We start from the raw sequence: 14835 nt of genomic DNA, 5'->3' as shown, positions 1-14835 counted from the left end.
AGAGTCAGCAAGCTGGTAGCTCCTGGAAATTTGTCTCTCTTCTCCTGTTCTGGAGCCAGAACTGATGGCTTCTGGCAATTAACTCTCTTTTACTATTCTGGAGCCAGAGCTGATGGATTCTGGTAATTGACTCTTACTGATAGCAGCAGGGAATTAGAAAAAGAAACTTAGTTACTTGGGCTGGTACATTCTGTGACTTGCAAGAAACTCTGAAATCTTTAACTCAGTGGCCAGCACAGGGCAGCCAGCTGGTGAGAGGCTCAAAGCTTATTAACTCTTTGTGAGCCAGTGAGAAAGAAAAGGAAAGAGAAAGTCATACACACACACTCACACTGGAAGAGGAAACGCAGGCTTTGACAAGTGAGTTCCAATGAGCAAGTTCTACCAATTTCATATACACACACATATATACATACAGATACACATACAAAAATATGTATCTACATACATACAAACAGACATATATACATGTATACATACAGTTGATGGATAGAGCAAAGCTCTAATGAGCATGCTCTAACAATTTTATTTTTGCTTTTAGCTTTTCAGGCTAAAGTTCTCTATGTAAGAAAAAATATTACACAGTAGGGAGTTATAGCAGGATGTTGATAGTAAGTTCAAAGCAAATAATTCTATAAGCTCATTATAAGTTCATAGCAATAATTCTGTATATTTGTGGCCTTCCTCTATCATGGTGCATACCTGTGGCCTCATCCTTTGACCTGACCTAGAATGAATATTTTTCCTTGATCATAAATCTGTCCCAAGTCTATTTATCTTCTGAGTGTGATTTACGTTCTTGTGGTGCATGAATGCTCACGGTACTCCTTTCCATGCAGCCTTTACTTACTATTCTGTGAGAAGGGTGTACATTCTATTCTTGATTCTAACTTTATTATATCTTTCTGGCAAAATGACTAAAACCACCTTCTTAGACTGCCCATCAATTATTCTAACTTCCTAAAATTAGTCAATCAAATCAGGAATTCTATAAAATCATTAACTCATCTAAGCAGCATTAATACAAGAAAGTAAATCTTCCCAGCAGAGTGGACTAAAAACCCCAAAACGTGTTGGTGGCTAGAGAGATGGCTCAGCAGTTAAGAGCACTGACTGCTCTTCCAGAGATCCTGAGTTCAATCCCCTGCAACCACATGGTGGTTCACAACTATCTGTAATGGGATCCTATGCCCTCTTCTGGTGTGTCCAAAGACAGCTGCAGTGTACCCATATACATTAAATAAATAATAAATAATTAAAAAATAAAATTTAAAACCCCAGGAAATATAAAGTGAAATAAATGACTAAATAAATACCAGGAAACAACAGGCTATGTAAGAGATATGGGGATTGCAGCAATGGCAGACATGGGAAGGCAGAGCTGCAAGGGATCCATCACTGCCATGCAAAACAATGGGCCATCTCCAGGAAGTTACTTGCTTGCCACAGCCTTCCTTGCATGGCTCTCACCAATACAGGGTCTCACTCTGTAGCTCAGACTTGGAGCTTACTCTGTAGTTATAATAGTTACTTTTTTCACTGCTTTGGCCAAATACCTGACAAAATACAGCTTAAAGGCATAATTACATGGACAGGTGGCGACCGGTCATACCGAGTCCTCCATAGGAAGCAGCGAACAGGGAGCTATATATCACCAGGTCTATTTCCAGTGACCTCTTCATCACATTCCTACCTCCTGAACGCTTTACCACCTTCCCAAACTCTGCCACCCACTAGTTAGGAGCCAAGTGTTCAAAAACATGAGCATCTAGGGAACATTTCATATTTAAACCACAATAGCAGGCCTGCCTTGAACTCTTGACAATCCCCCTGCTTCATCTACCCATCAAGCTAATGGTTCCTTGAATCTCTGTTTATGTATCTTGTCTCCCCACATTAGTCTGTAAGTGACTAAATCAAATGGTTGCTCAGGCGACCTTGCCCAGCATTGCAGTTTTACATAAAGGGAAGCCAGGTGTGGGCTCAGGTAGATCCCGAAGAGCTAATGTCTTATATTGCATCTCAAGTCACACGGCAGACAAGGAAAACAGAGGCTTGTTTCCAACTCTGTCCATGTTCTAGGGTATAGAAATTGTGTGTTGTTAAGTCTCATATGCTGAAGGCTTGGGCCTCACCTAATGGATCCAATCACATGAGGGCTCTGGTCTGATCGAGAAATTGAATTATTATTGAGAGGTGATAAAGATGAGGCCTAACAGGAGCTGTACATTCTTGGGAGCCATGTCTTGCTCCAGGCCCCCTCCTCTGCCCTTATCGGCTTCCGGGGCACTGTAAGATGTACATATAAATTACTTTTCTGTTGCTGTCATAAAATATCATGACCACAGCAACTAGAAGAAGGAATTTATTTTGGCTTATGATTACAGAGGGATAAGAGTCTATTATGGGAGGGAGGCAGAGCAGGAAGAGCAGGAAGATTAGAGTTCATACTTTCAAATATGGAGCAGAGAGAGTGAGCTGGAAGGACCCTGAGGCTGCTGAACTCCCAGACAGTCCTTAATGGCATACTTCCTTCATCCAGCAAGGTTACTCACCCAAACTCTGCAGAAAACCAAGTGTTCCAAACCCACATATAGAGGACATTTCCCATTCGAACCATCTCAGTTTGCAGCCCTGCTCCACCATGCCTTTCTGCCTTGACATTCTGCTTCATCATGGGCCACAGAAAATGGAGGTGGTCCGATATGGACAGGAACCCCCTCCCCCCCAAATACAAGCCAAAATGAATGTTTCCTTCTTTAAGTTGTTTTTCTCAGGGATTTTGTTAAAGGTATGAAAACACAAGTCAGACATGTGAATAGTGAAAGAATTTAATGAGTGCCAGACACTTGGAGGGAATGTGGCAACTGGTCAGCTGACATTAGTGTCTGTAGCGTAACTGCCTGGTCTCTCCGTGGCTGAGAGACTTGTTGGCTTTGCTTGTCTGAGACTGTGACAGAGGCTGATAACTAACACACTCTAAGCAGAGAACAATGCCAAACATAGCTATATTTTGTTATTTTTTAAAAAAAACTAATTCTTCTTCAGAATATATACTTAAGGAGAACTCGAACTCTACTTTTTTTTTTTCCTTCTGGTGACAGAAGTGATTAAACCTGGAGCCTTGCACATGCTGACAAATGGTTCAATGACTAAACTCCAATCCTGGTACTCAGGAGGTTGAGGCAGGAGGATCATACGTTTTAGGACATCCTGAGCTGCAGAGTAAGATTCTGTTTCAACTGAACAATAAATAAATAAACAAATGCAAGGTGCGGGAATTCCTGGCTGACCACACAATAACAACAAATCGCCGCCATTAACAGCATCTAAAATTTCTACTGCAGCCCAAAGGGAAAGAACGAAAAACAGTAGATAAAAAAACAATGAATTTTCATGGTGGGAGAAGAAAAAGAAAGACAGAAAGGATGAGGTCTGGGAGAGGAGGAGGAAGCAGAGGGAGTGGGAAAAAAGTAGAGGAGAGGTAGAGGAGAGGAGGAGGAGATGGACCAAAGGGAGGAACCGTTCACCGGATGGAGCAGGCAATGAGACAGTATCTTCCGGACTCACTGTTCGGGATGAGAAATACCACTTTAGATCAGACAGTCAGTCAAAAACATCAGGTGATCACCACAGGGCAGTCTCTCATCAGCCAGACTGTTTTGTAACTGTTTAAAAATAGAATAATCTGTCCCTCAGAGATAGCTCTCTATTGTAGAACCTCTGTCACAAGCCAGGGACTACCGAGAATGAGGAGCTACTTCATCTCTGTCACCCTCGGCTTCTTATCTGCAAAAGAAGTTAGACAGAGCTTTGTTTTAAGGACATTGTGAGAGCAGACACAGAAAAACTGAAGCAGTGCCTGACACCAGGTAAGCTCTCAATAGCCACAGACCCTGATGCTACAGATGGGCTGTTCCTTCCTGGAACTGAGTGAGGCCAAGGGACACAGCACATAGGTGTGACTTATTAGAAATGATGGAGTACAGGGAGTATGTACTTAGTTAACTTTCTCTTGGCTTGGTTCCCATGTCCTCCATATTTAATGTGAATATTCATATGCATAACTCAGGAACCAGATGATCTGGGACAAGGTTGAGATTCTGATTTCTAAGTGACTTCTATGGATGCTAAGGACAACCACCCATGCACGGACCACACCATGCATATTAAAAACTTGGTGTGTGGGTTTGAGGCAACATCGGGGCAATGTGGACGGAGAGCCAAGATGCTGGACTACTGATGGCTTACCCATTCTGTGGATTGTTGGGGCAAAGATTTATCTGAATGAATAGTGAAAAAAAATTATTTTCAAAAGCATGCAATCTCAGTACTAAAAGGGCTAAGGCAAGCCGGGCAGTGGTGGCGCACGCCTTTAATCCCAGCACTTGGGAGGCAGAGGCAGGCAGATTTCTGAGTTTGAGGCCAGCCTTGTCTACAGAGTGAGTTCCAGGACAGCCAGAGCTATACAGAGAAACCCTGTCTCGAAAAACCAAAAAAAAAAAAAAAAAAAAAAAAAAAAAAAAAAAAAAGGGCTAAGGCAGAAGAAAAACCACTGGGTTCCAGAGCAGCCAGGTCTACTAGCAAGACTCAGCTAGAAAGGAAAGGGAAGGTGGCTGAGAGAGAAAAGCAGAAGTGAATTACTTCTAAAGCCAAATAGTAAAGGCAGTGTTAACAAAATTTTGCCAACCAGGGGTTGTTCCTGTCGAATCTACTTGAATAAATACATTTAAATCATTTGGAATTAGCCACCTGCTCTTCCAGTAAAGGTCTTCAAAGTGCTTGGAAGAGAATTTCCTTTTAAAGAGTATCCAACACATCTCTCCACCTGCCTCTTCTTCACATGTCAACTTTTCTCAGCAGATCCAGAGACAAAGACTGACCTTTATCCAAACAACTGTGTTTCTGTAAATGGAGCTACTCACACATGAACCGATTCATCAGTTCATCCAATACCATCTGAGTATCTTACCTTAAACAACATCTCTGGTCCTGAGTATCAAGAGGAGGAAGACTTTGGATGCATGTTCACAGGGGCTCAGGGTGTAATGGTTGAGACAGATGTCAGAACTGACACCATCCACAATAGTGGCATATATGGCCACTGAAGAACTCAAAGGAGGAACATGTCTCCCTCTGGAGTGGAAGAAGAAGAAAAAAATCTGAGAAGACAACCTGGAAGAGGTGGTTTCTATGTTTTCCTACTTCTTTGCATTGACTATTTTTCAAGTTCCTGAAATAGAGTCTAGGCAGATAAGTAGCCTGCAGCCAGCAAAGTAAAGTCTTGGAACTCTGGAGAGATGGCTAAGGTATCTTTGGCTCCTTGGTTTCTATGTTCTACCAATAGCAGGAAGAAGCAATGGTCCTGATCAGAGGACCCCAGTACTTGTGCCAGCTTATGATCACATAAATACAAGGATCTTGTAAATATCCTCTGGCATCCAAATGTAAATCATTTGTTGGTTCTGTTCCAGAGGAACCAAGGAGTTCAAGCTCCCTGCAGACAGAGCTAGGGAAGGTTTCCCGGCGCTCTACCTCATAGCATGGGAAATCTTTCTTGAGAGACATAAGACTTCTCTGATGAAAGAGGCTAACACAAGAAATCCTCTTCCCAAGGAAGCTTCTATCTCCAATAAACAAGACCCTCCAAAAAGCAAGGCCAAAAAAAGGTATTTCAAAACTTTCAAAACCAGATAAAGATTCACTGTTTAGGAAGCTTGCAGCAGCCGGGCAGTGGTGGCGCACGCCTTTAATCCCAGCACTTGGGAGGCAGAGGCAGGTGGATTTCTGAGTTTGAGGCCAGCCTGGTCTACAGAGTGAGTACCAGGACAGCCAGGGCTACACAGAGAAACCCTGTCTTAAAAAAAAAAAAAAAAAAAAAAAAAAAAAAAGGAAGCTTGTGGCAAGCCCTGAGCAATCTTCACCTCTTCACCAAGGCACCAGCTATCCTGTATAGCAAAATCCAGGACCAGGTTACAGGAAGCTCTGAAGCAGAGTTCTGAACTCATCCTTTAACAAAGGGTTTCCCGAACATTCCTGACAGCAGAACATTTTTTAATAGTTTAAAATTTACTAGAATTCATAGCATTTTCTCTAGGGTACTGCTGTAGTTACCAGTGTCAGTCACGGCTTCCAGGGAAACAACAGACATGAATTGGCTCCTGTGACTAGAGACTTATTTACAAGGCAGAGGCTGTTGAAATGTCTCAATGCATAAAGTACTTGCTATGCAAACATGAGGATTTGAGTTTAGATCTATAAACCAAGTGAGCTGGTGCATGCCTCCAACCCCAGAACTCAGGTGGTAGAGGCAGGAGAATCAGCAGCTCAAGGGCATCCCCAATTACACAGCAAGGTGTTGCAACCAGCTACGCTCTACCTGGTTTGAGACAAAAGACTTAAGAAGCCTGAATAGTTACTATGTTGCGGCCTGCTCAGCTCTGCCTGGCTTCAAACTGCCACTCCAGTCGGGTCAGGGTCTGGAGGGAGAGAGTGTGAGGATAAGGAGAAAAGACGCAAGGAATGGAGAAAAGACAGAGGTTCTGATCAAGTCTCTTTATTTGAAGGGAAATCTAGGGTATTTATACACTTTTGCCACGCCCCTTGTAAGCCTTGGAGGCGTGGCTAGCATGTGGATAGCTGCTTTCTAGCTGCTTTCTGCTAAAGGTTGGCTCCTAACAGCAAAGATAATGCCAGCTCGGGGATATGTAAGACCTTGTCCGTGAGTGAATGAATGGTTATTGAACGATACAACAATGTAGAAAAGTAAACAGAATTCTAATGTCTTCCACTTTGATTGTTTATAATTCTTCTAAAAATTATTTATTGCTGGGTAGTGGTAGAGTGTGTCTTTAATCCCAGCACCTGGAAAATGGAGGCAGGTGGTTCTCTGTAAGTATGAAGCCAGCCTGGTCTACAGAGCGAGTTCCAGGATAACTAGAACTACACAGAGAAATTCTATCTCAGAAAACCAGAAGAAAATTTAAAAAAATTATTTACTGTTATTAGTATATATGTATGATATGCATATGTGAATTTGAGTGTGCATCTGCCACAGTGTGTGGAGGTCAGAGAACAACCTTTAGAAGTTGGTTTTTTCCTTTTACTATGGGGCCTGGGGACTGGACTCAGGTCTTGAGGTTTATGAGACAAACAGTTTTACCCACTGGCCCATTTATCTGGCCCTGCTTATAAGATTTTATGTTTTATAGTACTGTGATGGGTGATATTAATTGCCAATTTGATTGGATTTAGAATCGTGAAAATAGATTTCTAACTGTATCTGTAATGATGCTACAGATATAGCTAAGAAAGAGAAGAAGCATCCTAAATGTGGATGACCCCATTCCACAGACAGGGTCCGGGTGGAGGCTCTCACTTCAAATAACAGGAGAGAGTGAACTGAACATCAGCTCACTGGCTCTCTGCTTCCAGACTGCAGACATATGACCAACTGCCTCGTGCTCCTGCTGCTGCACCTCCTCTCTGTGATGGATTGTATTTTCTTTAAATAAACCCTTCGTTTCGTGTGTTGCTCTTGTGATAAGTGATGACAGCAAGGAGGAAAGTAACTAATACAGGTGGCTACTTCCTTCCCAATAAATACTGCATGCTGCTCTTGGATGTGAAGTGCAGTCAGGAGAGCAGACCTGAACCTCTTCAGACTCATCCCTACACGATGGCAAAAGTAACGCTGAAAGAACAAACAAACATAAGAGTTCTCCAGCCAGGTTCAGCTTGTTTTTACAAAGGATATTCTAAAAAGTCCAAGGGTTAAATGGCTCACGTTATATAAATAATTCTCAAAGTATGGTCCCAGCATCCACCAAATCAGTGCTATCTGGAAACTTGTTAGAAATGCAAATCCTTGGGGCTAGAGAGTGTAAAGGTCTGTAAACTGTAAGCCCTACCTGCCCAAGGACAGATAACTTCCTGGGATGCTGGGGGCTGTGGTTCTTGGGAAATAACAAGCCACATGTTTTTTGTTTTTTTTTTTTTTTTCTCCTCTAAACAAGTTTGTTTACACTGGAGGTGCTTGATTGGATGTGGGCAGGAGGTCCATGGCAGGAATATGTCAGGATGTATACTTGCTGATTGGACTGATGGGAAATATGGTGGCCCTATGGTTTTTCCCTTCTTAAGTCTCTGCAAAAACATGACTCATTGCCACTTCCTGGGAACCCTGGAATAGACCTAGCCAGAGTCCATCATCCTGGCCAATATTTAATTAAAGCTTGCTTCAAATTTGGCTCAAAATTGTGCAACTGTTTTTTTCTTTTACGAATCCAACAGGAGATGGCTCAGCCTTTAAGAGCACTGGCTGCTCTTCCAGAGGACTCTGGTTTGGTTCTGAGCACCTACATGTCACCACAACCCTCCAGTTCTGGGGAGCAGATATCCTCTTGGAGCCTGTTATGGCACCGCACACATGTAGTGCATAAGTACACATGCAGGAAAACACCCATACACATGAGAGAGAGAGAGAGAGAGAGAGAGAGAGAGAGAGAGAGAGAGAGAGAGAGAGAGAGAGAGAGACCAACCCCAGAGTCACCGAGTCAAAAATTGTAGGTGTGGCAATCCAGAGGATTCTAATACAGACTAAACTTTGAGAACCTCACTGTGTGTCACAGTGAAGTAAGTACCAGAGGATGCTAGAATTGATCAGACTTGGTTTTGAATCTGCCAGGTTTCAAACCTACAACAAATGACTAAGGTGTCTGCTTAACATAACAAAGTGGACCAGGCTGCCAGTGCCTTCTCCTGCATTCTTCAGTCCCTACCTGTTTCAGGACCTTCCTGCGGGGCATACTCTGCCCCTACCCTAAACTTCCCCAGTCTCAGGGGCAGGGCTGCTCTTTCTCATGTTATCCAACTATTTGATTACTCACCCTCATTGTTCCTTTGGGCCTCCTGGCTGCTCCACCTGGTCCACCCCCTCTTGTATCCCCTCCCCCTCCTCACAGGGCTTGGGTCACATCCATTCTGGACTCACCAAGATGCCCCTGCCTCAGGCTATGCTCTTCCTCATATCGACAACAAACTTTCTCCCCCACCATACCTAGGAGCTATCATGTCTTTTTTCTTTTCCTTTTTTTCCCCCATTCATTTGGTGTCAAAACCTGGTTCCAGTCGGATTCCTTTCCTTTATATTCTTTTTTTCCCCCCACTCAGAATCCTGACCACTTAGCTTTGTTATCCTTAGCAAATATCTTAATGTCCCCTGGGTCTCGTTTCCTGATTTGGAAAGGGAAGAGACGAGAAGCTGCCATTGTACCTTTTTGTGTCCCCCTTACACCTTTCCATTTGGGCGATTAAAAAGAAGACAGGGAAGCCGCTGACAGCCTGACATGTTGACTCTGAATCCATGGGAGAACGTGCCTGTACTTGCCATTCCCTGACTAACTTAAAGATAGCAGGAGAGACATCAGAATACCAGCCTCTAAGACTCAATTTATGTTGCCTGGCTGGACCTAAACTTCCTTCAGAGACGCCTCCAACATCCCTGGCATGCAGAATCAGTGTCACCAGTGTGTCCCTCCAGTCAGTGCTCATGCCTCTGCCTGAGGCACCAGCCCAGGGCTCTTTGTCCCCCAACCCTCAGGCTCTTCCTTAGAGCTTTCTCTAAGATAAAACAAGCCAGACCACAGCTGTTTCCACCTCTAATTACTGTTTTCTTCATTTGCCCGCTTTTCCTTCTTTCTCACTCTAATGTCAATATCAGAAGGAGGAGGTTGTCAGGGCAACCCAGTGTGGAGGCTGGAACAGAGTGGAGGCGGGAAGTCCATCCTTGACCGAACCTTAACCCTGTTTGGTTGAACACCCACTGGGCACTCAGCTGCCCTCTGTATCCTGGTAGCAAGATTGTGAGCATTTGACATTTCTACTTTATTTTTCCTATCCGCCCCCTCTGATAACATCTCCCATCTTCTCCCAACTCTCCCTCCTTTCAACTGCAGTCTGCCTGACCCATCTACATCTGCTTGAATTTGTTCTGTTAACTCTTTCTTCTGTCAACTAAGCCTGATTTAATCAAAGCTCTTCCAGGGACCAGACTCTTTAACAATCCTACAAAGGATTACCACTGCGAAGAAGGAACAGGGAGAAATGCTTATGTAGAGTCTTGCAGTCAGAAAGCTTTTTTAACCTCCTGACTCTCAGCCGTTACTGCGTTCTGAAGCTGTCCTTGAAATGGGAGCAGCAGTGTTTAGTGGGAGGAGCTGTACCTTCTATTCCTCACTTAAGGAATCGTCCTTTCCTTCAACCATGACCCTTCTCAGCTTATCTCAGCAGACTAACTTGTCTCTGGTTTGCACAAAACACCCAATGTGCAAAAATCAGTTATTCAGTATATGCTTCTCTCCAGGAAAATAACAACAAACTCAAGTGGGTAGCACATGGCCCTTAACATATCTACAGCCTAATGCCCTAGCCCCTAGATTGTGTGTTAACATAATTAGCAAAAAGCTCTAAAGTTGCTAACCAGCTTAAAATACAGAGACAGGATTAGTCAGGTGCTCAGAAAGAGCAGGCAGGAGAGTTAGAGTACAGGGATGCACTGTTGTTATTGGTGGTTATTGGCCACTTTGAAGTTGACTTCTCAAGGGGCATGGAAAAGACAAGAAAATAGGTGGGACATAGCTCTATCCACACCTGGCTTTGAGCTTCTGATGTCAGGAGCTTTAAGAAAACTAATCTGCAGTTGATGGTGATGGTGATTGTCAAACAATCCCAGCACTCAAAAAGGGTGACTGCTGGAGAGTTACAAACTCAAGGTCAGTCTCAGTTACATAGTAGCGAGTTACAATCCTGGGCAGGTGAGACTCTGTCTCAAACAAACAAAGTTAACTTGTGACTTTTTAGACCACAAAATGTGGTGTTGTTACAGGAGCAACAGTGCCACTCAGCAAATTAGAAAAGCAAGAAAGCCAGCTCTATGTTGTGGCAGGTAAACCCGACAACGATGTGAATCCTGTCCCAGCCTCTCCCTGTCCCAGCCTCCCCTCCCACCTTCCTTACTCCCGCCCTGGGTTCAGAGCTTTCATTTACTTTTGAAAGCTGCCTTACAATCACACTCCTGACAACTCTCTTCATCACACTGGATTCTAAATTGCACTTGAAATAGCGTGTGAAATGCCAGCCCTCTGATTAGTTCATTTCTGTGCTACAAAATGAGGGTAATCAGAGGGAGGAAAGAGCTGACCGTGTGCTCTAGAGGGAGGAGAGGGCAGGGGATCTCTCCAGTGCAATTTTCTAATAAGACTGTTAGAGCTAAAGCAGGTTGTTGTTCCCCTGCAGGTCCATGGTCATTCCCCTCCCCATGGCTTCATCAACACAGGCTCTGAGCCCACCATCACAGCATCTGACCATGCTGCCTTGAGCAAAACCCACAGCCCACCTCCCCTTCCATATAATCCTTGGCTTTTGAGATTAGGAAGACTTTTTTAGCATGACTGCCAGACACATCTGGCCTTGTATAAGTGTGAATGTGTGTGTGTGTGTGTGTGTGTGTGTCTTTGCATGTGTGCATCTTCATGCAACAACACACATGTGAATGTCAGAAAACAACTTACAGGAATCACTTCTCTTTTCCCATCATGTGGGTCCCAGGGAGGAAACTCGGGTTATCATGTTTAGTGGCAGGTGCCTTTACCTGCTGAGACATCTCTCCCGCCCCAAATTTTAAATAACAGTCACAGTTTTCAACACATTCTTTTTGTCTTTAAAACATCAGGCTTGTTTGGAATTGGCAGGAGTTTTGAGGTCCACCTTCTCTATCAGTTGTCAGGAAGTCCTCTGGGGCAGAGGTTTCAAGTTGCATTATCACTAGAGCTCCTTTTGGCTCCTTCTCTTTTCAGCCAAAAGCATTCTGATGTGACATGTAGATTGAGTGAACTATAGAAGACAGGCAAGTTTATTACATAGTGAAGTGGGACACCCTCCAGGATGATAGTGGGTAATGACCAAAGAGACCAACCACCTGAGCACAAACCACTTTGATGAGCTAGCGTAAACAATGGCAGAGAGACCATTGTCCTGATCTACATTTTGAGTAGACTTTTTACTATTTTAAAGTCTCTAGAACAGACAATTTACCAATGAGTCTCTTCCTGTCCAGATGATTGGCAGGCCTCTTTGGACTGACTCTTGCTCTTTGTCAGAAAGGCTCCTGCTATGCAGTAATCTCTTAAGCTCTTGGAGTCAGACTTAGATAATTATCAATTAATGACCTTGCTGACATTTCAGGATGGCATGTCATCCAGGGGCCACAGATGACCTCTTGCTAACATCTGAACTATCTGGCAGTATAAGATTCACTTGGCAAATTATCACACTTTCCATTGGGCCAAGATTTCCTTGACCATTTAAAACATTAGAAAACATGGACCAGTCTATGTTCCAGCAATACCAGAGCTGGAAACACCCTCGAGGGTCTCAATGCCTGTCCCTCTGCCTTCTGGAAGCTCTCCAATACCTGGAGCCAATGAACATTTAATTCCAGAATTGGGATTTCAAGGAGTCTGGCTTTTAGTATCTAATCATTATTCTTCCCAGAATGTTCCTTCTGGAGAATTTGATTTTCTCCAGCTGCCACTTAAGCACAGGTCTGTGGAAAGCAGTGATGAATAATCGATGTGGTTTAAGCACACAGCTCCCCAGAGGGAAGGCATCCCTGGAGGCTCTCTCCCCGCTCTCTCTTTACCTCTCCTCACTCATTTTCTGCTCTACTCCAAGTACTAGGTCTATCCTGAGGATAGCACAGCCAGGGGGCTTGGTGCCTTCGGGATTCTGGTTAGGTCTGCCAGTGGGAGTCAGTGAGAGAGATGCCCATGGTGGAGAGAGGCAAGAGGGTCCTTCAGTTTATGGCCCCTGCTCTGGCTATTACAGTAGCCTCATGGCCTTGGCTGCTTTGGGTGGTGACTCCTCCCTCACAGTCCCAGATCTCAAAGAACTCAGGGAACATCTTCCACTCCTGGAGTTTTCAGGGGTATCAAGACATCTGTGGCTGGTGTTCTGATTTTGTGTCTGGTCTCTGGGTTTGACTAACCCACTCACACTCTGTAAACAGTCCTACCACTGAAGTCTCCTAAACCACATGACTAAATTATATTTGGGGTCGGGACTCCATCTGAATGACAAAATATAGAAAGTCTATCACCTCTGGGTAGCACGGGAGAGCTTCAGGGATCAGATGCATCTTACTGCCTCCCCGGGTGACTTCATAAGATCTGCTTTCCCCCACTTACTGCAAAGCCTTCTGGATCCCAATGTTTCAGAGATCTCACTGTGCTCACCACGGAGAAAATTCTGGAATGGGAGCTGGCAGAATCAATAGCAATGTCCTCATAGACAATCTCTGGATGGAGAAGGACATTTTAAAAGTCGGGTGGGGGCACAGTAGACCACTCCGCCACCCTTGCTGTCCCCTCTGACTTCATTGTCCTTTATGGTCCCACTTTGTTGAATGTGAGCTGTATGAAGACTCCATATGCTTGCTTCCTTCGGCACCCTGCACAGAATGTCTGTTCACAGCTGGGTCCTCATCACAATGGCTGGCACATAGTAGGTAACTTGGCCGATAATGAGGGTACAAATGAACTGGATTTTATTCCTGTGGCTTTGATTATGCTCTGTCTAAGCCTTGATTCTGAGAGGCCATCCACGAGGAATGAATACATATGATAAGGAGATGCAGATGGTTCTCATGGGATGTCAGGATGAGAGCAAAGGGTAGTGGGGAAAAAACTAGTATGGGCTTATATAGATGAAGCTTGGAAACGGATGGTCATACCTTTAAAACAAGCTAGGACTGAAATACACCCAGTGCTAATTTTACTGTACTAGCATCATTCCAAAATCACAGCCTCACACCTCTGACCTGCAGTGAGGATACAGTAGCTTCGGTACATAGTTCTTTACAAGAAGGAAATGATGATGAGAGTGAGGTAGGCAGGAGGGGGAAGGGAGAGTGGGAGATAGACGTATTCTATAGGGATGAGTGGCATGGGAGCATCACATCTCAGTAGAGAAGCCACTGTCTGCTGGCAACTGTGTACATTTGGGAGCATGTGGGCTGAGCTTAGAGAAAAGTGTGTGGGGAGCCTGCTTCATGGGAAGGATGTCATAATAAAGGCAAACACAAATGACCTCCATTGGAACAGGGGCTTGGGGGCTGAGGATATGGCACATATAAGCATCCAACACAAACCCTTGGTGTTCTCTTTAGGAAATTTTCCCCTGTGCCCACGTGTTCAAGGCTCTTCCCCACTTTCTCATCTATTAGTCTCAGTGTATCTGGTTTTAAGTGAAGGTCCTTGATCCACTTGGACTTGAGCTCTGTCCAAGGAGATAAGAATGGATCAATTTGCATTCTACATGCTGACCTCCAGTTGAACCAGCACCATTAGTTGAAAATGCTGTCTTTTTTCTGCTGGATGGTTTTAGCTCCTTTGTCAAAGATCAAGTGACCATAGGTGTGTGGGTTCATTTCTGGGTCTTCAATTCTATTCCATTGATCTTCCTGTCTGTCTCTGTACCAATACCATAGAGTGTTTATCACTACTGCTCTGTAGCACAGCTTGAGGTCAGGGATGGTGATTCTCCCAGAAGTTCTTTTATTGTTGAAAATAGTTTTCGCTAGCCTGGGTTTTTGGTTATTCCAAATGAATTTGTAAATTGTTCTTTTTAACTCTGAAGAATTGAGTTGAAATTTTGATGGGGATGGCATTGAATCTGTAGATTGCTTTCGGCAAGATGGCCATCTTTACTATATTAATCTTGCCAATCCATGAGCACAGAAGATTTTTTTCCATATTCTGAGATCTTCAATTTCTTTCT

At 44.0% G+C, this 14835-nt stretch overlaps 1 long non-coding RNA gene across 1 annotated transcript; it reads left to right on the top strand.

Annotated features, from left to right (window-relative positions):
- The first annotated feature begins 3740 nt into the window (after positions 1 to 3740).
- On the top strand, positions 3741 to 7531 carry LOC143435376 (uncharacterized). Its single transcript, XR_013105611.1, has 2 exons — positions 3741 to 3872; positions 4861 to 7531. It is a non-coding gene; the product is annotated as an uncharacterized LOC143435376 (long non-coding RNA).
- Positions 7532 to 14835: the final 7304 nt, after the last annotated feature.

Source organism: Arvicanthis niloticus, chromosome 21, assembly GCF_011762505.2.
Source record: "Arvicanthis niloticus isolate mArvNil1 chromosome 21, mArvNil1.pat.X, whole genome shotgun sequence".
NCBI classification, from domain to species: domain Eukaryota; kingdom Metazoa; phylum Chordata; class Mammalia; order Rodentia; family Muridae; genus Arvicanthis; species Arvicanthis niloticus.
This window is presented reverse-complemented; position numbering and strand designations above follow the sequence as displayed.